The 25,256-nt window shown below is 38.5% G+C and overlaps 1 protein-coding gene and 1 long non-coding RNA gene across 2 annotated transcripts in view; both read right to left on the bottom strand.

The window, feature by feature from the left end:
- The window catches only part of LOC124155686, a 171,800-nt gene that overhangs the window by 58,386 nt on the left and 88,158 nt on the right, over positions 1-25,256 (bottom strand). The gene's annotated exons all lie outside the window — the stretch shown is intronic.
- LOC124155685 (zinc finger CCCH domain-containing protein 4) overlaps positions 3,739-25,256 on the bottom strand; it is a 49,662-nt gene continuing 28,144 nt past the window's right edge. Inside the window, exon 2 of the mRNA XM_046529712.1 lies at positions 3,739-5,233. The gene's annotated coding sequence lies outside the window, so the exon portion shown is untranslated. The remainder of the gene's footprint in view (positions 5,234-25,256) is intronic.

The raw sequence follows: 25,256 nt of genomic DNA on the forward strand, positions 1-25,256 counted from the left end.
GTACTTAACCATACATCATTATCAAAAGTTTTAACTACTTCCTCCTAAGAGATCAGCACTAAATTGGAGAAAGAGGGTAGACAATCAAAACATAAATTGAGTTCTTCAGAATTTATCTCACAGACGATTGAGTAAATTGCTTAGTTTTTTAAAACTGTTTTCTATTACATGAAAATGAACGAGGAGGATAATAATGACATTAATAAAAGGAGAGCCAATTCTCATCCTAAAGCAATGATGTTGTAACCATAGTAAGAAACTGACTGCAATATAAAAGCAAGACATGACGAGGCTAAAACCCAAGATTATATATAATTGGCTTCAGATTTTTTTTAAAATCTACATTAACGTCGTTTAATGGAAAATTTCAGTGAATTATTTCCGGATGCCGCTTTTCTTTTAGATATAATGAACTTCAAATAATATTATCCGGGAATAATGATGGATTCCATAATGTGTATTATTTTGAGTCTCATTTTCTTCGTGAACGACACGAAATTGAGGGTAAACCTAATCCTGGTTGTCAAAAGGTTTTTTGCAACTAGGTGTTTGGAAATCTCACATCGATAAGTCACGACGCGACGTCTTCATAGGTTCTAGTATTGTTTAAATAGCCCATCTAACCCAAAGATATAACCCAAAAAAATTAAGATAAATTGTTAAAAATGGTGAGTTTTACGGCCTTCTGAGGGATATTTTATAAATCCTTATACTATTCCACAATTGACATTAATGCAATTACGTAAAATAGAAAAAGATAAAATTTTCTCTGAGCTTTGTGGGGGGGGGGGGGAATTTATCCCCCAAAACCCCCCTCTCGCTGCGCCACTGGTCTTGTGGGGCATTCGAGGACTTTTTAGTTGGTTCGTAAAAATACTGATTGTTTCCCCAATTCAATTGACATAAGGGGTACTTTTACGGTAGTCATGAAGGTTCATAGAACTATTACTCCTTTCAATATTTAGGGGAATCCGGCAATAAAGCGGCAGTAACTATAACTAGTCCAGATTGGTGTTGCTTAACTTATCAGCAATACCAATCTGGACTAAAAATAGTTATTGCCTCTTGCGCATCAGCTTTTTTGGCATTTAAAAAATCGCTTACTCCGTTCCGCCCCGGGAACCCCTCCAGCTAAAATAATGTGCTCTTCGTCACAGAAAGAATTGAAAAATGATGACGGTTTCTTCGACGTAGATAGTCGAGAAATTTTGCAAACACATTTGGAAATATTTGCTAGTCATTTTGCTCGACACCCTGTTCAGCAACAGGGATATGGAAAGCCGCAGCGGGAGAACAGTTTACATTCGAAGTCGGCGGAAGGAAAGTCCCAACGAGTAGGGCAGACGCATCTTGAATGCTGTCCCAGAAAACACACTGCTGCAAAGGAGAATCGTCATTCTCCGCCGGACATCATCCGAGGGGGTGGAAAAAAATTATATAAATATAAGTGGCCGGGAAGAGAGCTTGCGGAGTCGGAGGAGAAGGCGGGTAGTCGTCTGGGGAAAAGAGATTGGAGGGAGAGGAGTGGATTCTGGTCGTAAAAGTCGTCGTCGCGAATGAAAAAGTAGAGCGCGTCCCATCTTGGAGGCGGACGACAGTCGAGACCAGTTTGCGCTCCGTCGGCCGTCGCTCGAACAGTCGGAGTGAGACGCTGGATTCCCGCGAGGACAATCGCGAAGCCGCTTCATTCAAGCGTGGGCAGCAGAAATATTGCTGAGTGAAAATATCTATAAACTACTCCCAAGAAAGGAAAACAATTATTGCCGAGTAAATTTGGAAATGTTGACCTCCAAAACTGATTTTTCTGTTGATTTCGCAATGAACTACGGAGATGGAGAATCATATTCTAGCCCAGCGCAAATTTAAAAATATTCTATTCCCACTAGATGATCGTTAAGTACATCGAGAAATCTGTTACAGAGGCGCAAATTTCCAACTTTAACTGGTATGAGAATACTCCTGTCTTCTGAAAGTGTTTTTTAAGGGTATTAGCAGCGCTGCTTAATTTTTCTATTAAAAATTATCAATGCTAAAATGAAGGATGTTAACCGATCTACAAAATATTTAACAGCCATGAAATTCACTTACACTTGAAGGAATTCTCTTACATACTTACAAGTCAGGGAATTGCACTAATATGCTAGGAAATTCCTACTATTTATACCATTAGACAACCTGAAATTGCACTGTCAGGTATAGAAACAACTTTACCTAGGAATTACCAATAAATACATTCCTAAATTTTAAACTGAACACATTGCACCATAATTTCAACTCCAAAAGCAAAATTTGGAGATCGTTTAGCGTTAATATCTTACGAAAGTATTAAGGTATTATGGAAATCAATAGTAAATGAAATTGATTTCGACTTGTTCCTTGCTGCTGGTACTGGTGATTACAAATTTTTTAGAAGATACCGCAAATGCGGCCATTTACATTTTTTTGGTATTTTACCCATTTTGTGGATACTTCACGTTTACACGTATCAATCTATGTTTCGCAAACAAGTTCATCGACGTTTTTATAATTATTAAAGAAACCTATGCATTCCAATCGATCATTGTAATAAAAGAGAGACGGATTGGAACCCTAAATATTTCGGCGGAAAGAAAATAGGCATTTAGATTGGAAGAAAAAATGTAGAATGAGGGTGTGTCTATCTCAAGGATAACTGAAAGGTAATATCGAGAGAGAAGAGCATTGTGGTTCTCTGTTGTTATATATAATGGGCTGTGTGTAGTACTGCGTTGCTCATACCTGGATTACGTGCGGTAGAAAAGCGAATAAAGTAAGATACACAACTTTTTCTCAGGTTAATAGTTACCGTTAAGTTCTAGCTTCCTCCACTGCCTACACCGAAAAAAATTAATTAATAAAGTAGAGAATGATTTGACATTTCTCCATGGTATAATGCCGGTGAATTCCAACAGTAATTACCCTGTATTTACGCCAAATTTGCTACGCATGCTTCGTCTATCATTAGATCTGGGTATGATAAATATGACAATGGATACAAGAGTGACGGCTAACGGCTTGAAAATTGAATTTTAGACGAATATGCATGTAAGGTAAGAAGAATATTACTGAAATATATTCTACTAACAGATACGGCGCCAACGTTTTTGGGACTGCATTGCCCGGAGGTGATGACAGAAGGCATAAGACGTGTTAAATTCCAGCAAGTGTGAGGAGAGAAAAGTCTCTACGATGTCATGGATATCAAGAAAAATAGTCTATGCGAGAGCAAGGCGAGTTTAGAGTACAGAAAAGAGGAAGTACGAGTACTTAAGCAATAAATATGCCTTTCATTCATCAAATTATAATGTCTGTTCATTAGAATCCGAATGATAACCCAGGAATATCTCGTCTGTCTTTTCCACAAATTGAAATCCAAAACAGGAAATTGGTTTGAATACTTTCATGAATATTAGTTTCGAAAAGCTTTGAAGTGGTAAAATATATATGCCGTTCAAAAAAATTGAATCATTCTTTTGACTGCATAATTATCGTATATTTCCTTACGGGAAACTGCGAGATTAATGAGGAGAAGGTAGTAATACACTGTATCCTTTTTGTCTTCACAAAATAACACTAAGTCATAGCTAGTATGAATTACAGGAAGCCATAAAACACAACTATTATCAACCTCGAAAATAGCCAATTCTGCAGCGTATGATTCAGATAGGGTGATTGGTATATCATAACGGTGAAATGGAGTCAAAATAAAAATACTTAACATTTCGGTTTAATATAAGTACATATATTTACATATAATGTCGATTATATTACATGCGACTGGAATAAAACAACATTAACCAAAAATAGCGAATCCTTTGTACAAGACTGTGGACGGTTATCGCTTGACCATTAAAAATTCCCAAGTTAAACAAACAGCAGCTGGTTTAATGGCTTCATAAATTGATACGAATCAACTAAGAGCCACTCCAATGAATAAAACAATCGTTAATTCAAAAAAAATATATAAACGATGCCTCCATGAACTGATCGCTTAGCTCAGATACGATAAGGATAGCTGCATAAGATATGTACGTATAATAATTTCGATTACAATATTTGACGATTTATAAAAAAAGCACGTTTCCTTCCGCTAGTCACTGCCAGCATCTCTGAGCTCCCCTACGGGAGATATTCAACAGCGGATCACTGGCAAACTTCTGACGAAACTCTCCTCGGTGCACAAGAATAAACACTCGGCTTTGAGTTGAGAGAAACGTCGAATCGAAGGACACACAGCAGGGGTCCTAAAAGTGCTGAACACCATCTGTGGAGCTGTAAACATTTTATTTCTTTCCTTAATCACAGTTTGGCCAGACACCCATCCGCGTCATTTCCAGGTCAGGACCACCACTTTGGAGTAGGGGCAGAGGGGGGTAGATGATGGAAGACGGAATATCATTATAAGGAACCCACCAGTGGAGGGGTTGTATCACCGACCAGGGGTGAGAAGGGCACCGCGGATTCTTCTAAAGAGGGAACAACACCAGTGACCTACTTCGGGGTCTTCAACGCACAAGAGGAAACGAGTTTTTGAGAGGAGTCGACGCAGTTTCATTGGCTGCGACCTCAACTTCTTCTTCTTCTTATGGAATGCGAATGTGCGCGCTGGATCCTGGACCTCTTTTTTTCGACTCTTTCCACCGTTTTCTGAGGGCACTGCTCACGAGTAACCGCGCGTGTTTCCAGCACTATCTTGGAGACCCTCGTTGTAGCCGACGGCTCCCGTGTTATGGCACTCTGAACGCACATCCAGGCTCAAACTGTAACTCCTCACCGCACCTGCATCTCACACTGCAGTAGGGCGTGGAGAACGGAACCTCACGAAACAAGCAAACATGCTTACACATACACACAAATACACGGCTCTTTATTTTTACCATCTCGAAGTGGGAATGTTGCAGCTGAACCGTGGATTGGTATATTATTTTTTTTCTCTCTGATGAAATCTCTATTATCTCTTGAGGTAAAGTGGTGAATAAGTGCTTGATTACTCTGATGCTTTCCTCTGGCCCAATTCACAAAAACAGAACCTCTGAGAGCCAGAGTTATGCGTCCTCCAGAACGCTTGGTCAACTGAACACGAGTCTGGAATAAAACAGCGACAGCACTATCATTTCGTAACAACTCATTTCACGGATTGCTGCCTGAAATCTGGAGTCCACTGTTTCATCGCTCTTTCGAATAATATGTAATCAGCGTTCTTCTTCCAAGGTTCCTGAAATGAGAAAAAAATAATCGTGTTAAAAATGTCAAAGAAATCAGCCCATGTTACACATTTTATATTTTTTATAAATTTTCTGGCTGCGAGGAAAATTAACATTGCGATATCGCGATCTATCTCAGGGCAAAATATTAGGAAAACAATATCAGTGGGTACAACCTTAATTAAAAGTACAGCCGAACAAACTCATCTCGAAATTTGGAAACAGGCGTCATTGAACCCTATTTCTGGAAGAGAAAATTCAAACACACACGTGCAGATATTAAATCTAGCCTCAACAGCAACTACTAAATACATTCAAATAATTAAAACTAGTTGCAATACAGAATTTAATTTGGGGTTTCACAGTTCAATGGCTGCATTTCTTTCCTCATAATGGCATGTAATCACTTCATTCATAATTAAGAACACTAATGAGACTCATGCCCAAAAAGACCTTTCCTAGCGGCCTAGAAAAGCCCTAGAGACCTTTCTAAAGATTCATGCAAAAAAATGTTCTAAATTAGTCCATTTCTATCAAGATACCACACACTACCGTAATGGATATGTATTCGGCTATATCTTTGAAATAAGATATGTCGTAAAAGTATCACAAATAATGTTGCTGGGTTTGTAAATATAGGCGTCCTTAAGATTGAAAGTAAAATCCACATCGACTCATAGGTTAAATATGTACTATAAAGTCGCAAAATTGATCAGCACAGGAGTACAAAATTGTCTTCCAACTTTAGCAGTATACCAACACAATTCCTTCGAGATGTCCTATATAACAATCGATCAATCTCTCTTCACTGAAAAGAACAGGAAGTAAGTGTTTGAGATCGACGGAGGCATGATGGGGTTCAATGGAGTGAAAGAAAATCAAGGAAGCTTATCGAAAAACATGGTTGAGAGAAAAGAGACAAAGACGAGGACATTATAAGATGAAACAAATGGGCATAAATGGGATGGAAGCTTTTACTTATACTTTTGAGGACATGGTGTTGGTGGCAGAAAAAAAAACTCCATGACATGCATTATATTCATTGTGTATCATATTTTATTCCATCTCACCAGAAAGATACTAGGATCTTCTCCTCACAATATCAATAGAGATAAACCGTGATTTCGACTTTATGTGGTACTGTCATTAACAAAAATTGTATCGAACTTACAACTGCAAGTTGGCAAGCAGGAAGGTGAAATCATGGCCATTCAAAATACGAAAGGATGGTAAATATTTTGGTGTATTTTCATTAAGCTTGAGTAGGCTAACATTTACCAGAAGAAATAGGAGACAAATTTTACAGCAATGTAAAACGATTGACGAACTTTTACCCCAGAGTTATAACGAAATGGAGTTCTCAGCATTATGGCGATAGATCAAAAAGCTGCGTCACTCTGAACATGGACCAAAATTGAACTAACAGCAATTTGAAGAGAATATTTAATGAAACTTCGAATGCAAGAGGAAAATAAATTGTTAAATCGAGGAAAATACCAAAATACTCGCATGTGAGAGTTTGTGTTTTATGCCAAATATGCTGAACGAGTGGGGCAAGAAACATAGAAGTAGAGCAGTAAGACAATAAATTCAACTACTTATCAATTGGAGACATATAGGAAAGCATAAAAATAACTTTTAACCCCACTAAATCTCATTGACCGACTATTTACAAAAAATATTTCTTTTACCATTACGCCTTGACATCAAGGGATGGACACTGGACAGTCAGAAATAAAAGGATTTACAAAGCAAGAGTTTTAGGGCTTGGTGGATCAATAGGAAATACTAAATAATCCTCAATTCAATACAGACTGTTCAATTATCCTCACTGGTTGACCTAATCCTCATGATGGAAAAATAAACGAAAATGTTTGGAAACGCTGGTTTGGAAACTATTGCAGACTTTTATTTCACGCTCATCAATCTATCGACCACAAATCTTACTGCAAATGGGAGTGGTAAACAACAGGAATACATTTTATTTTTTTACCATTCTATTTTACTATATTAGGAATACATTTTTGTTACCTGGGAGCCTCAAATCCCATGCAACGCCCAATATCCCATAAAAGTTTCACCACGGCATTCAATAAACGCCAGTAAGCAAGTGGAAAATAATAATTCAACGGAGCACAACAGTCTGCCGATTCATAAAATAGCAGAAAGTGGGTAATTGCCCAAAAATATCGCGGATGCCAACGCCGGCGGGGCAGCAGTCGACGTGGAGCTCAGAATCGAAGGGAACGGGGGTGAAACTCGAATGCACCGCGGAATGGAGCGGGAAGGGAAAGGTTATACCTTCGGGGAGGCAGCATGAGACGGAGGACAGGCTGGTTGTGCAATCGCGGATGCTTGGGCAAGCTCAGAGAAGTCCCCGAAACAGACTCTCCACTTTTCTAAATCACCAAGTGGCGCGTGACGCGTGGGAATAGACGCGTTTTCACCGATATCAAACATTTTGAAATCGGAAACCCCAATCACATACAATAATAATCACGTTTGAAAATTAACGATGGTTATAATGATAGGGTGTGGAATTTGAAAGAGAAAATAAATAGTTTTGGAAGATTTGAGGTAGACACGTAAACTAAGAGATTCTCTTTGGTGAATTTGTAACATAAAATGGTTTCATTAACACATGTGAATCGCTAACTGTAGAAGACATCATTTCCAAGTTGGACTATTTATCTTGTTTTTATTTAAGTTGTTGCTAGGGTCAAGACTAAACGTTGACTAGCAAAAGGAAACATGTCATGCTAATAACATCAAGCATGTTTCCAAAACATGTTTCCTTTTGGTAGGAAACGTTGAGTCTTGCAACTAGCGATGCATATGCCAACTTTAAGATTACATTGATAGGGCGTGGAATTTGAAAGAGAAAAAAACATATTTCTGGGTGTTGCGAGGAAGAAACGTAAAATAAAATACTCTGTTTGGTGACATTATAACATAAAAAAGGGTTTGAACTACTAGTATGCCACCTTGAAGACAGAGAGGAATTTTTTGTGCAATAGAAAATCATAAAGAGTTGAAGGGATGAGCAAAAATTTAACTTATTTTTTTATAGGAAAGTGTGCCAATTTTTAAGGAACGCTTAAAAATGAACATTTTCAAAATAAACCAGTCATTTCATTCGAAGTTCCGTAGGGTCTGACCTGCTTGAGACATACTTGACAATAAAGATTAAAATTAAAATAGCTGAGGAGCAATGAGGAATATTTGGCTCTATTGCAGCACATTGTCCACGTAACATTCAAACACGTAATTTAAAACTCCATACCTTCTCAAATTATTTACTAAATAAAAAGAGGTTACTCTATTCTGTGAGAGCCAAAATTACTACGATTGAAGATATTTCCAATTCATTTTATCCTAAATTATTCAAAAATGAGGGCTTGACAGATAGAAAAATAGCTCCAAGTACGATTGATGCTCATTTGGCAGTAATTTCAGAGCGAGGGACTGAAATTAGCATTACAATTATGTGATAATTCACGAACAATATACCTATGACGCCTTTTACTAGCAATCTCATAAGAGAAAATGCCTGAAAAAAAGCATAATTTGGCGACTTATTCAAGGCTTCAACTACGAAATACATCTTATATTTAAGCCATGCAGCCTACTCAGACATACCTAAAAATATAAACGAGAAGACACCTTGAAAGAAAATGATGAAAATAGCCCCTAATTTGGAATTCTATGACGGAACCTATTAATATCTTAAAGCATCTATCCTATAGTAGCCGAAGCCTTTAGAAATAATTTTTAAAATATCATTTCTGGAACAACTCACTTGCCAAAATGAAAATTTCTCCACTTAAAGTATGATTTAGCCTTCTCATAAGTGACATCACAGCTTAAGTTTACGCCACGCTGCCCACTTGGATATGCTTAATAATAAACGCGATAGCGACGCTTTAACCTTAGCGAAAATCATGATAGCCACAATCGTGAAGCCCCATAAAAGGAAATCTTCATAAGTGATCAACAATGTTGAAACTGCATCCTTTTGAACTCTTTTTTTTCAGATAAAATTTCTTGAAATCCTGAGAACCAGTCCGATAGAAGCTTAATTAATCTTTCTATCGTCTGAGCATAAATCTTGAGATGGAGGGAAGCAGTCGGGGGCAGACTTCATCAGACGGAGAAGCGTCCCACTTGCTTGTTTACCATCGGCCAGCCAACCCGAGAGGCAGTGGGAGGCAAGGAGCAAGTTGAGTGGCGCTGAGGGGGCGTGAGGGAGAGGGGGGAGGAGGCGCGGGTATGTGGGACGAAAGTCCGGCTTGCGTCCGACGCGCTGAAAGCCGCGATTCAAGGGATGCAGGGAGACATCGAAAGACGCATCAAGATTCCGAAGGAAAAGCGTAGAATTGGCCCAGCGTATAAGCTTGACATCAACCCTTTATATCCCATATATAAGCGTTTGACGTGGATGTTATAAATGCTATAGAAAACCCTCTTACAAGTTGTCATGGAAAAATAACCAATAATGGGTGGTTGTTTATGTTTGGGGAGAAAAAAGAGAACACGGAAGTTCAGAGAATCTTTTGTACCTTTAAAAAGATAAAGAGGAAAAATAAAGAAGTTAAAAAAAGAGTAAGTAGTGATAAGATACTTAATTCTATCGCTACAATACGACACGTTCACACTTGAAGATTTTTGCCATTTTGAAAATTTATACATTTTCACGTCAGTCACAACTGTCACAGGAGCTTTATATTTGGCCATTTCATTTTGCAACATAAAATGCCTCATAGCAGTTGATATTCCTTTTCAATGCAGCTAAGAATTTAAATATTTTTTTTAATGACGGTTCTTCATGTTGCTCGGAAGCAACACTGAGTTAGAGAGGGGTTCTTGAAAGGTGAATTGCGTCATTTGGTTAAGTAATATTCGACAATTAGGGACTCGATATAAAATATATTTGTCAGTAAAACTCCAGATTTTAATTTAAGGTGTTCAAAAAAGGCTAATTAATTATGCTACAAGGTATTCACAGAATAAACTCACGACCAGTTTCGACTCATTAATTTCCAGGGCCCTTCAGGGATTAGGCTCCTCTAAGGTTAAAATTCATATAAAATGCTGTAAGATGAGATAATACTGGTTGCGTAGGCTAATCTCAGCCGGGTGAATTTGCAACCGATGGAAATGAAAATAAAAATTAATTCTCAGTCTGCAATTAGAGCTCAAGTTTGCGTGAATCCATAAGATTATCCCACCAAATCTATGCTTAAATAGAAGTCACTATCTATCTTTAATTAATGGTGATCAAAGCACTATTTTCCCTACCATTTTTTTAATATTTAATGAAAGATAGGAAAACATTAGGGCTATATTGAGAAATAATGAGGTGTTACGAAAAAGTTCATTTTTAAAGTGAAAACATTCTAAAACTGCTTGCATAAAAATCATTTGTATTCTGTATGAGTCCTAGGAAAATCTCAATGGCCCCTTGGTTAATCAAAATAGAAAGAATTTAATGTAGTTAATTTATTTTAGGAACATGTATTGGTTAAGTGACGTCAAACTTAATATCACCAAATTCACCATAAAAACAGAAAACAAATGTTTATCAAGGTTATAGGAGTTATTAATGTGAAATAAGCGCAGAAACCTCATTATTCGTAACAAAGTGCAAATTTAGGATTGATTAGAATGTTTACCTAGCATTAAAAACATCGAAAATACGTTTTCACTTTACATAAAATTGAGCCTCCAAAATAGAGTCTTTCGGTAACAGCTTTGAAGGCCAAGCTTTTTGTTCAAAGATGCGGGTCATAAAACTCGCAGAAATTCTATAGCACCGGCAACGATAAATAAATCGTGAGCGATATGTTATTGCGGCTAATCATAAAGGATCATTTTGATGCATTGTATACAACGAATTCAACAAGGGGATTTACGAAATCGCTGGACTAAGTTCATTCATCCGGAAGCTGACGAAAGGTCAGGCTGAAATACCGGTGTCTTTTCTTGGATAGTTTCTCTTCAAGGTGACTCATGTGAGTTGATTCGATGCCCCACCACGTTTATTATTCTCTACGCGACACAATGGGGGCGTGGGCATTTCCAAGTGACCTTACAACCGTCGTTTCGAGCTGTTCTCTTCCACCACGAACCCCATATTTCTCGGAAAAAATATACATGTGAGCCCCAAACTACGAGCAACAGTTGTGAACCTGGGATCACAGGAAACTTTTCTCGGATTAACTGCTTGGGCGAAGCAAATTGCCCAAGCCCATTGCGAGAAATCGGAGCATGGGAACCAAATACATTGCCCTTCCACACTAAAATATATAAACAGAAAAGAAATCTGCGCTTCTCTCCAACCGCTATGGGTATTAATTATGCATATATATTTCAACCGCATAGTAGAATAGGATATACACATTTCGACGTGCCGCGCCGTTTTGAAACAAAGCTGAAAAGGTGAGTTATAAATTTCGCGATAAAAATGAAACATGCACTCAAGACAATAGTTAATGGTTTATTAGAAAATTAATTCAGAAAATTAAGTAAAATACAATATTTGAATGAAGATAGCACCAAAGTAGAATGAGATTGCCGGAAAAAGTGTCATTTCAAATAACTTTCGGATGAATGTTCAACATAATCTGCACTTTAGGTTTAATTTTTTAGCATTGAACACTCATCCTTGAAAGAAAAACAATTTATTAGCAAACATGTGCTAAAATATCTCGCTTTGTTTGTTTTGGTATGTGCGAGCATAACAAAATCTGCAAAGGTCAATGGATATATTGTAATTAAGACTACGTACCACTCCATCTCAAACGGCCGCTCGAAAGAGCTGTATGTGGCTGGCGAGCCGTTCGTTGCCGACCCTTAGTCTAGTCAACATACCCTGAAAATTTTCAAGACGATAGCTTAAGTATTGGATGAGTACTTCGTCGCGAAAAAAACCGATCGAATGGGAGTGATGCGTCTTCTTAAGCCAACGCTCTCTCAAGCAGGGATGGTAAATGAAACGAAAATTTTTCGTTTCGACCCGGAGGTAAACGAAAATATGAGGCCTAGGTTCAGTTTCGTTCACGCACGAAATTAAAATCACTAAGAAGTTTAGTTTCGACCCGGGACGAAATATGGAACACTTCCGACCTACTACGTTTAACATACGTGTAGAGAGGTTAAAGCATTGAGCTTAAAAATCGAAATGATTAGCGTTCACTGTTCTCCTGTTTGAGGTAAAAATATGAGTGCGCCATGCATCTAATGCCGGTTGGCCCAACCTCTAATTCATTCAACCATACTTCGTACTTGGTGTTTGAGTCGAAACCAAACTGTTCTAAGGTGAAGCACGTGGCTCCGGTGCGAAACATTATCTGCATTTTTTTTCTTCCTTCAGTTTTACTTTAGTTTTGACTCCAATTTCGTTTCGACCCTGATTTTTGCTCCTCAGATTTAAATACATTTCGTTTCTACAATAGGGTGGATTCCTTTTATTTTTTATTGCCTAAATCGAAAGATTATTACTCCTGGAGTACGTATTTCACGCTTTTAGATTTTAAAATGACGATATCTATTTTTCGCGATTAAATGAAAAGGGAAAATTTTCAAGCGCGCGAAAACGAAACGGCTAAATATGAATGATGGGAAAAGCACGTGTGACGTCAGTCTGGTTCCCGCTGCCGCATTGTGAGGTGACCTTGGGGCGAGGCTTTGAGCGCTGATACGATGCAGGCTGCTAGCAGTTAGCAGAGTACTCTGCTAGCAGGTAGCTCTTGGCTTAAATAAGGATTATTAATACCTTATCAAACGAAGAAAGCTTTCCGACATTAGCCAGTTTTAATAGGTGATTATTAAGATATGTTTCCCTGATCTCTGTGCCTCATGCATGCATTGGTAAACTCAGACGAAGTAAAACTCCTACCTACTCGTATATAAACTAGGTTCCTGTGACGTCACGTGGCGTGGCATCGCATGTGCGCCAATCTGGCCTTTTTCAAGCGCAGTTAAAATTGACCATTGCCATTCGTCTAAAATGGGATTTATAAATCCAAATAATTTATATATTATGAATACACTAATGGTGGGTAACGAATCGCGATCTATGCTTTTCGTTTTCTTTGATGAAGGAAACTGCCCTATTCGCTACTGGGAACGAAACTATTGACATTTTACTGGTATTGACTTTCGTTTAGTTTCTTCTGCCATCCCTGCTCTCAAGTGCGTGTGGTGAGCACAAGCTAACCTCTCGCCGCGCCAAAGGCTGGCCTTTTTCTCCCGGCCACGCCCCCTCCTCGTTCTTTTTTCCCTTGAGATCGTCGGCGGAACCGGATTCCACCCCCTCACCTCCCTCCCAGCCAAGGGGATCTGGTGACACGGGGCGGCCACTCTCATTACCGCGATTTACAGTTTATCCCCCGACCGACAGAAGCATGAGTAAATCCAACGTAGGGAGTGGATGAATGTTTCTTTGGCGACGCACCCTTTCATTATTGATACTGGCAGGGTAAACTGCCAGAGGGTACCATATTTATAAATAAATATTTCACTCCTGCGCCTTAATCCGATGCGCGGGCACACTTTTAATGCATAGATATTCACTATTAACGCGATTGGACAATAATTCTTGCAATGAGAAAATAATAATTCTTTTTTTACGGTTTCTATGATGCAGCTTTCTCTTAAAAAAGACTTCAATAAAACCATTGTTCGACTAATCATTCTTAAATGGCCTAACCTCCTCTTGAAAATCCACACTGATGAAGTCCGTATTTTTAACTACTTTTAAGGGAGTAAACCATTAGAGGCTATGATTAACCAACAAGTCATTATTAAAAGGCTATTTTAGACTTAAGGCTATTTCTTTATTCGGGAGACGAAAACGGAGATTAACCAAGGTTATATAAACCGGGCATTTCACATCACTCTCTATCATCCATCAAGCTTAGTATCGCAATATCATCATCATCTTCAATCTTAAAGCAGCACGAAAGATTCGCATTAGAAAGACTTATTTCAGCATCTCTTCATCCAGCAAGTAGATTACGCCTTTGATTACAATCAGCTGTATTTATGACAAGAATCTGTAAGTTTTGCTCGTCCTTGCCATTATTAACGTGCGCATTTCGTGACGCAAACAGTTTCATTTGTTCTCTTCACGCAGGACTAACCTTCAATGAAAAAACTTAGAAGAAAAATCTAGAAGTTAATAATAGGTAAGAAAAAGCATATCAAAAAGTTAATTATCACAGATGCAAGAAGTGACCCATTCTATTTCCAGGGAACAGAAAATTCAAAACTAAAGTAAGAGAAAAAAGACGATTTTCCGTTTCGTGAAAAAGGTGAGATATAATAGATTCTTGGAAACAAATACGCAATATAAACTATGAAAGGTGCAAGATCATCATATCAATCTGGAAAAATTGCCTATGCTTGCACACAAATTATTCCACGCAAAACCATCGTCTTGTTTTGCAAAAAATGACCAATAACTCAAGCCTATGTCCTCGTAGATAATTGGGTTTAAAAAGATAGAAAGTGATACACCTTTTTATAACGAATCCGTTTCAAATGCAAAATTGCTTCTTGAATGCGAAATATATTATTATTATTATTTTTATAATAACGAACCATGCCATATTATATAAGTTCTCTTGAGACATTGGCTCGTCAGCGTTACCTACCTTATTCTTCCGAAAAGGCAAGTAAATGCTCGATTATCAAAGAGGCTAGTTAATGTTTAGAAACAGACGGCCGTTTCCTAAATAACCACAAAGAAAGCGAATTGCACCCAACACTTCTGAGTTTCCGACTCTCCCCACCTTAGCGTCGTAAATCGCCCCAACCGGCGGGCGGCGACCTTCAAGCGAATGTGATCAATCCTTAACGTGCAACATCGAGTGTGGCACTCGCTTGCCTCCCGAAATTTAGGTCAGGAGACAAGACATTCTTAATGTCCTCTAAATGAATACAGAAGCCAGAAATACTGAATAAAATACGCGAAATAAGCGCAGCAAAACTGAAAAATGCCATTTGCGTAGTTAAATTTATTTCTAGCAGATGTCTCAGCCTGCAAGTAAAAATATGAAAGGCATTTAATGAAATTCTTTTTTGTTTTTAAGACATTGTTCTTTTTGCCAGCATTTTAAAGTTATTTCGAAAAATAAATTTCATTTTTCCACGCGCGCATTTGTATAAAATACACCGACAGGGATTCATGAAAATAATCTAAGTAGGAATAAAGGAACATTTTATTTCAAACCATTTTATAGATAATTCTGAAACTACTGTACATTAACCAATATCTAGCCAAATATACCTATTAATACATGCGCTCTCTGATTATTAAGTGAAATCACTCGAAGAATATCATATTTGCAACAGAATATATTCTGAATAACTTATCAAATCCTAAAAGCAACATCGTTTACACAGTAAGGATAGCGTACTTATCTGCGATTAAGTATACTGAATTTTCAGCACATATTCTATGAAATCAATTTGAACACAAAATTATGGAGATTCAGCCAATTAAAAAAGAAGAAATCTCAGAGAAAGAAAGGAGTTAGAGAGTTATGTTATCAAAACCAGAGTGAAGTTAGCCTTTTGGAAGCAATATGTTTTCCTAATTTTGCAAAAAAATACAGTCAGCTTGAAAGCGCAATCACCTCAAATGTTTTTTTAATCTAACTTGAAAAGGAGTACGTATCATTAGAATATTTAATCTGTTTTTATTAGATTGATATTTACCGTACAGATTTAGAAAGCATAACTTTAATCAAATATGTGTGACGTTCAAAAATCTAGATAATGCACTCTGCTCCATATAAATTGAACATGCATTCAATCGGTGGAGAACACGCCCTCATCCCACGCAGAGTTTACTAACGGGTCAAGAGCGCAATTTGAGCCTCCTTAATATTTTACTTCCTTCTCGAAATGACCCTAAAATTTACAGTACACTTAATTGCCGACAGTGAACCATTGACGGTCACGGAAGCGAACTGAACGCAAGTGGCACTCGCGAATGGGAGGCAGTTTGCGAAGCATTCCACCGCGCGCCCTCCGGGTTCATCCAAATGGGAGGTCACCTGCCCCCGTTGCTTCCGAGAATGCGACATCGGCCGAACCATTTGCAGATAACATCTACATCTACATAATACCCTGCGAGCCCCCTCTAGGGTGTTTGGCAGGGGGTGATCAATCACCAGCATGCAGCATGCAATTGGACTCCCACATGCACACCACACCGTCCAAAAAACGTCACGTATACTAACAAAGTATACTACCATATGCTATTAGAAATAATAATAAAATTAAGAAACATGCATTAAGTTTTACATAGGTTAGAAGGCTACACTACAAGTCATGCAATCTATTTATGAGTTCTATCGCTGCCGTTATAATCTCTTATTGATCATGGAAAAAAGACATCTCTCTCGTCGCGATAACGAGGGAAAAGTAGCTAATTTCTCTCACTTTGTTGTCACACTTTCCCAATATTCTTTTAACAAAACCCATTTTACGATTAGCTTGACCGGTTATTTCTCGAATATGTTTATTCCACCATGGATCATTATAACGCCACCTACAGCTGTTTGCCACCACATCAACTCGCGTAGCCAGAGGATGACTCTGGGGGTAAGTTCTACAAAAGGTTGTATAAAATTGGAGTATATTGTATGATATTGGAGTATATTGTTGCCGGCCTCGGAGGTAGTGGAGCTAGGTCCTCGCCAGCCAAACCGTAGGTCGCGGGTTCGAGTCCCGCCTGGGTAGGTTGCCCCTATCCTAGACATGGGTTTTTATGTGATCTTCGTCAGTTGCTGAAATCCCACGACGTAAATGCCTAATTGTGCTGTTTTCAGGGGTTATTGAAACAAATAAATATGCGGCACGATGTGGTGTAGGTTCTCATTATTACTTAAATGAAAATCAAGAAAATGCAATATTTCCACAAGGTTTATTTAAAAACGACGCGTTTAGTTGTAACAGCAGCGTGGCTAGCACTTGATAATGTTGTTGTAGCAACAAAACGAGTCGTGTTCAAATAAATCCTGTGGAAATATTTCAATGTCTCATTTAACTATTATCAAATTGGAGTTTTCTTACTATGATCAATGGACTTTATTGATTTTTGTACTTAGTGCTAATTAAATAGATTTAAACAGTACTACATTTCACACAATGTTTTATTTGGTAGACGCCGACCGGTTTTTCCATGCATGCATTATTGCCAAGGTAAATGGGTACTTACATCAATTGGAATAATAAACCCTTCCCAAATACTTCCCTGACTGTTAGTGACTTGTTAGTGTGTTTAACTGATAGAGGTTTATCAAACAAAAGGTTGTGTGAAATCGAAAAAGTATACATTTATTAATTTTGTCATGAATTTGCGGAATGCCACTAACTTAGCTCGCAAACCAAGGACGAAATACTACAGTTTTAAACCGATAAACTGCCAAACGGTACCCAACTATTTACATCTTCAAGTTTGCACTGAGAAAATGGCATGGTGGAGTAACTGGCTAACACACCTGACCGGCAATCGGGGGATCCGGGTTCGAATCCCGACTATGTCAATTATTTTTTCAAGGCGAAATTCATCCTTTGGTGTATTTACATCTTAATAATTTTGGCGCGCAGAATCTGAGCTTCTTACATAAAATACTTTATAATTTGTAAGTTGAAACGAATTGAAATACCGCTTACGTAGAATTAAAAAACGGTCTGTAGGGCAGCTCCATATTTAATCAGCAAAACTAATTTCAATGTTCCTTAGTCCCCCATTTTTCCTAATATCAAGTACCACATGCGTTACAAGTATTACTATGAGAGGGGAACCCAATTAAGCGATAGGTGCTGGCTTTCGTTGAAGGCTTAAGAAAACATTCCAAACGTTGAAAGTGGTTTTTTATATCATATGATCAACGAAAACGTATATTCGGACTTAAAATTTGCATTGAGTTCCAATTCCCCAAAGTTTAGCGGAGTTATTTGAATTACCGTTTATATACGGATACCTGCAGTTTGATGGGACGCGAGCGTGTGCTCGTGAAAGTATTGACGTGATTTCAAAAGCAGTAATCACGTCATTCTGCGTCTCTAAATGACCTTTGCGCAAGAATGATGATGTCTGGAATAAAGATGAGGTGAATGCCAGAGCACTATGACCTTTGCAGGAAATATTCTCATATAACTCCATGGTTGAGCTCTAGCGACGCCATGCATCGCCTCAAAATACATGCCATGCGTTTTGATGTAATAGGGCGGTTTCCTATCATTTTTTATTGCCTAAATCGAAAGATTATTACTCCTGGATTACGTATTTCACGCTTTTAGATTTTTAAATGATGATATCTATTTTTCGCAATTAATTTAAAGGCGGAAATTTTCAAGCGCGCGAAAACGCGACGGCTAAGTATGAATGCTGGGAAAACTCCGTGTGACGTCGTTCTGGTTCCCGCTGCCGCAAGTGAGTTGACCTTGGGGCGAGGTTTTGAGCGCTGATACTACGCAGGATGCTAGCAGGTAGCAGAGTACCCTGCTAGCTGGTAGCGCTTGGCTTAAATAAGGATTATTAATACCTTATCAAACGAAGAAAGCTTTCCGACCTTAGCCAGTTTTAATAGGTGATTATTAAGATATGTTTCCCTGATCTCTGTGCCTCATGCATGCATTGGTAATCTCAGGCGATGTAAAACTCCTATCTACTCGTATAGAAACTAGGTCTCTGTGACGTCACGTGGAGTGGCATCGCACGGACGCCAATCTGGCCTTTTCAAATGAGGATAAAATTGACCATTGCCATTCGTATAAACCGGTATTTCTAAAACCAAATAATTTGTATATTATGAATACACTAATGGTGGGTAAAGAATCGCAATCAACGCCTTTCATTTTCTTTGATGAAGGAAACTACCCTATTGCAGCCTTTGATGTACTTACAAATTCTGTTTTCTTCTTAATAAAGAAACTTAGGATAATATAACAAAAATTAGGGCAAAAGATAGCGTTTATACATCAAAGAATCCATTGAACTTCATTATTGTTCATTTTCACATCTTTCCCAAGAGGTCGGAGAGAGATGGATTTGCTACGCCTTTCAGTTACCCAAGCATTGTTGCTGACAAACTATCTACCATAATGACACACATCATCGCTAACCATGCCTTTTCATAAAATCTAGTTTCAATTAGATCAGTTTCAAATAGTTACTTCGACCAAATCAAATAAAAGTGATATCAAAACTATTTAATACCACAGTCAATACAGAGCTTCATAGTAACCATGATCTGGTAGACGAGTTTATTAGATATCCATGCATAATTCAAAATGAACTACAGGCATTTTTGACCGTGTGCTAACTTTTCAATACATATCAAACTCACAATTTAAAGTTTCCAACACTTAAATATTTTTTTGGCGAAGAAGAATACCTGATTATGGAAATAATACTGGTACTTAAGTTTGCATTGTAATGCCAGCGTCCTTTTCGCAGGCCTCTAAAACTACAATTTAATAAATTATCAGTTGATTATCCATCCCTCGAATAACGGTCGTGTGAACTAGCCAACACAAAGGGAATTTCCGCATGATGTCCAGCTGTTAAAGAGAACGCAACTCAAGTGAGTGATCGGTCGGTCGTGGATCATATCAAGTTAATTGCACGCACATTGACTCATCATAAATGAGAACGTCGTGAGATGTTTTGGAAAGCCATTCCAATCATGAGTGGATTGAGAAACAGCTGAGATGAAAATTAGACGGCGGCAGGCCTGAGTATCGTAAGTGGATAAGAGAAAAAAGGCGGTGCTTCCTGATGAGCGAGAAATTTCTTTCTCCAAAAAGAGACTTGCTAAATGATAAATAATAAATAGTATATGACGCAAGAGAACACTCTAGACCAGGGGTCTCCAAAATACGGCCCGCGGAGGACTTTAATCCGGCCCGCGCACTCGTTTCAAGTAGCGCGCGATTTTCGCTCGTTAAACTCGGTGAGACGCCGCTAGGAGCATTGCAGCGCTGTACTGCACGTCAAAGTCGCCTTCAACGGTTCATAAATAAGAAATACACTACCGGATTATTCAGTAGATGTTGGTATCGAATACTTCAGTCATCGGCAAATTTGCTATCCGGCCCGCGGGGCGATTCGGAACTTGGAATGTGGCCCTCGTGGCCTAGTAAATTGGAGACCCCTTTCTAGACGTATTTGCCTAAAAAATGAAAGCAAAGTAACTGAGGGAAAAATTCCTGAAAAATGTGCTCAACCAATAAGTGAATAAACCCGAGCATTAGCATAGGTAGGTGAAAGGAGCAACCACACTAAACTAAACCAAAGGCGAGTGAACATCACCCATCCGGCCAGTTACATCCTATGAGCCACCTTGACCTTTAAGGATTTATGGATAGGGATGTCCAGAAGTTTCGAAATCGAACCCAGAACCCTTCGGTCAGTTACCCCGCGCTTTACCCACAAGGCTACCGCGCTTCCTACATATAAATATACTCTAAAACATGTAACCAAAATTGTCTAAGATTAATTGACTCAGTGCTTACGATTCTTGTGACTCCCTGGAATTAGGCTTTCGGTAGAATTCACAGGTTAATTTCCACACGGAAATCGCTAAACCCTTAGCAAAAAATGGTAAATTAAAATAATATAACAGCCATTTAAGGTATCCCTCAATATTTAATTTCATTCCCTGCTAAAATAGAGCATGATTATGAATCATTTGGTCATATCAAATCTTAATAGGCAAAGAAATACTCTAGACCATTTGCAGGCAAATAAATACCGTAGATAAATAGTAGCGACTGAATTCAAAATATTGTCTAATTATTGTAACTTAAGATCCTTCTCTCTGATTGGCTGACAGGCAGTCCACGATAATTTTACGTGGCAGAAACCACACGCCGATACATTCAACCTGAATTCACTGGCAGGATAACAAGCAAAACTGCTGTCCACTAACGAACCGACGCGGAAGGATACCCGAGAAAAAACAATGCAATGATCAATCCATCACCGCGGAAACCTTCGTTCTAATATTGGAACGATTGTCACAAGCACCCATCGCGCTTGTCCTGGATTTTAGACGAAATACCACCACGAGGCGTGCACCAATCTGCGCGCACCGTCGCAAAAACAAGTGAAAGTCGCGTGATCCGCACGATATGAACTGCTTTGTATCAGACTGCCCGCCTCGGAATGGGAAGGCAGACAATTTCCTTGGCGGGAGTCACGGTTGACCACCCTCCCACGTCTCGTCCCCTTCCCCAAACTCCTCAACCCCCCTCTCGCCAACCTCTCAGCTGTGCTGCTGCTTGGGCGGAAAAGCCTCGCGACGTCCATCGCCACCAACGGCGATGCTCATCGAGGCCACGGGGTGCGAATCACCGAATTCGCACTGATCTATATTTCTCATTAGTAGGATGCATCAGTCCCACTCAACTTGTCTTTTTTTTAGCGACAAATTATCCTTTCAAAACTCATGCTATCAAATTGAAAGTTTCGGTTTTAAATAGTACATCATTACTTTTATTCGCCCATGTCTCGAATTGGAAAATATCGCCTCAGACTTTCCTCTGATGCGAAATAAATATATTTGTGTTGCAGTAATATGTTATAATTCTTTTATTCTACGAGTCCTGATAGTTTGAGGAGGGTTACTTCTGGTTTGAAAGAGTGATTCGTCACGAAAAGAGAAAATATGGAGGTCTGTAAGTGATATTTCATTTTAAAAGAACTCATTATCAATTATCATTACTCCCATTTGACATTTTAGTGACGTACTATTTTTTGTGACTTACACAATAATCATGAAATTTTAAGAGTAAAGAATACCACTCTTATAAATATTTCAAATACTTCATTCTTCTTCAATATTTTCTCAGTTGTAAGATTTTCATATTCACAATAAAGGGGTGAGTATAACCTAATATTTTTTGTCACTGATATTTGATGCGAACTAAATAGTCAAACTAATGAATGACTTACTACAATTTGGGGTATTTCATCAAAGAATACTTCGAAATCAAGGTATAGCTTCTAGAAACCATTGATCAGTTCGATCGATAAACATTTAAAAAAAAAAGCTCTCGAACATAGTTCAATTCTATAGATATTCAAAGTTAACTGATAATTTTGAAAGAACATCAAAATTAAAAGTGGGTAAAAATGTCGAAAACGATCTGTTCAAATGGTAAAACGACACTAATTGAAGATAAAAAAAACTATGGTAACTGGCGAAACCTTCAGATCACTGGCGTAACTAGGAATATGCTTCGGGGGGGGATTGAGGATCACGGGTGGGGTAAATCCCCCCAGGCACCTGGGGGGAGTCAGGGCAAAGTTTTGAAAAAAATGACATGCTTGGAAATACATTTTACATCATTTTGGCACTTGAGATTTAACTTTAAGCAATGCAGTTATTATGTGTCAAAACTAGGCAATAGTTTAAAATAATTTTTTTTTGTCTAAGGATGTAGGGGGGAATTCTATCCCCTCATCCCTCCCATAGTGATGCCACTGCTTAGGGTATGAGAAAGGGAAACGAGGCCTCGAATGAGATTGGAGAGTCTAGATAAAAAGAGGAGCCTACCCAAGAAACCTTGCTCCTGTTTTGAGTTCGTACTCGACGCGATAAGGAGTCCGACCGCGGTTTGTCACTCACTTTCGCAAGGACAAAACGCGTGACAAGGGATTACGACGACTTGACGCAACTATCTCCACTGGGGCTTTCAAGCGAGGGGCTTGCTCACGTCTTTAGTACACCGTCCTGCACAATTTTCCACGTTAAAGATCATCGCAAAGGATTAAGCAAGTTGTTCGGAAACAAGTAAAATAATGGTATATTTTATGCTGAGATAAATTGTAGAGTCAAGATTTAGCGAATTAAAACAAAACAGCTTTATAACCATCGCAGGAGGTGCAACTCGTTGAAACTAAATCTCATTATGCAAAAATTAATTAATTTTTTACTTTTTTTAAGAATTTTTCAATGCCATGAGTAATGAAAAATGTAAGAATGCTTTCAAAGTGCACACTAAGCTCACAAGAAGCAAGTTTAATCTCCTCTATAATAAAAACCAAGAATCGTAAGCAGTATGACTTTGTTGAGCTTAGAGGCAATGATGGATGAATGGAAAAGTTTGTAACTGCCAATAATTTATGTGTCTTCTACCGATGTAAACGCCTAAACTTCTTTTTTAAGATAATACAGCTAAAAACTTACCTAAAAGGCAGTATCATGGTCCATAAAATCACGTGTAAATGTTGAAACCTTAAATATATATCAAGTACATCATGCCGACTCCGTGATTCGTGAAGCTGTGAGGCGAGAAAATCCCTACCCGACTTCTTTTCATTACTTATAACAATAAACTCGAAAATAATACCCGAAACAATACTTAATTACAACTCTAGGGAGCCGTTAGAAATTTTGACAGTATTATGTAAATTCAGGACAGTACTCTTATAAATGAATATCCCTACCCATACTTTTCCCTTATTCTGGCGTCCGTTTTAAAATTCATCAAGTAACTAGGTAACGATAAGATAAACAAATCATATTTAGCGTCTGAAGATGATGATAATTCATTGAAACCCGGGTCGCGCTCTGATAAAAAATTAGTGGTATAAGTAATTATCTGATATCCAGGAAAACCAATACTTAATTAACGTTTCTTCCATAGCCATATGGATATTTCCTCAGCCTTCATCCATTACTACCAGCTTACTTAGTTCATATTTCCTCCATCGTAATATAGTAAGTGTCTTCCCTCCCGAAAAATGATTTGATGTTTATTTTCCTCCTGGCGGCGTTCTTGCGCTGACCGCTTCTCCTTTGAGTTCCTCTCCTCCGTACGTCCATCGCCTTTGCCATCCCTACCGTTAAAGTGACCCCAATCGCATGCCTCCATGCACTCCTCTCGTTTTGAGGCCGCCTCGCCAGCACTAAGCACGCTCACACCGCCGCCACCGCCCAAAGTAGCGAGGAGGATCAGGCTGCGATGAGGGGAGGCCGAAATCCCGCGAGGACGAATTCCCACGTACGGAACACTATTTGCGGGCGATCAAGTCTCCCAAATTTGTGGTGCGTAGAAACTATCTAGTTGAAGGCGTGCCAACTATTGAGAATTTAATTCTCTGAATATATATACAGGTTTCTAAAAAGATTTTGCATTGAAAATGCATCGTCCTGTCAAATAGTAAGAATTATTTTGTAATAACCCCAAAATAATCTTCTTGTATTCCTCGAGGAAATTATGTTTGTCTATATTCTCACATACCCCGGTGGACTGTTTCATTTTAATATTACATGATAAAATTATTACATAATATATATTTTCGATCGTTTTTACAATGGAGAGTGTTTTCCACTCTGGGATTATTTATACACAAGTAATACTTATCACTATCTCCTTGACATTCATCGTGTTAAATCATAACGAAATCATAATTCTAGAGCATAAAGATTAACATACCATTTGATGTGACTGCACATTTTCAACGCATAGCAATTCATAAAATCTGTAGATTTATTATGAGAACATACGTTCTTAAGTAGTAGAATATTTGCAAAATACCTAATAACGATTATGCATGTAGGCTAAAAATATATATGTTGTTTCGATTCACTTTTGAATGTATCTATTAAAATATTCCTGAAAAGTGTTCCACAGCATTTGCCGTCGCAAGCGATGAAGTAATTGGTTCGAAAACAATAATATCTATGGATCACACAGATACTTGGACGAATCCCAGCGATGGCCGTCTAAGATATTCGCCACATCCATTCGCCAAAAAACTTTCGCTAACGTTTGGGGACAATTCGGCTGTCGTAACGACCGCGCTCACTCGAAAGGGAAAAGAATTGTCGATTTTTGAGACTCCAAGAGCATTGCTGAATATTAAGTCCAAACCACAAGTTCGATCTCCCTTTTCACGGACTTAGAAAGAGGTGATGGAATAGCACGGTGCATGATGTCAGAGGCCTTGTCAGAGTGCCTAGCAGGCACAGAATCCCTATCTCGTCGACATAACTCTTTTGCAGA

The sequence above is a fragment of the Ischnura elegans genome, chromosome 3 (genome assembly GCF_921293095.1).
Source record: "Ischnura elegans chromosome 3, ioIscEleg1.1, whole genome shotgun sequence".
NCBI lineage: Eukaryota > Metazoa > Arthropoda > Insecta > Odonata > Coenagrionidae > Ischnura > Ischnura elegans.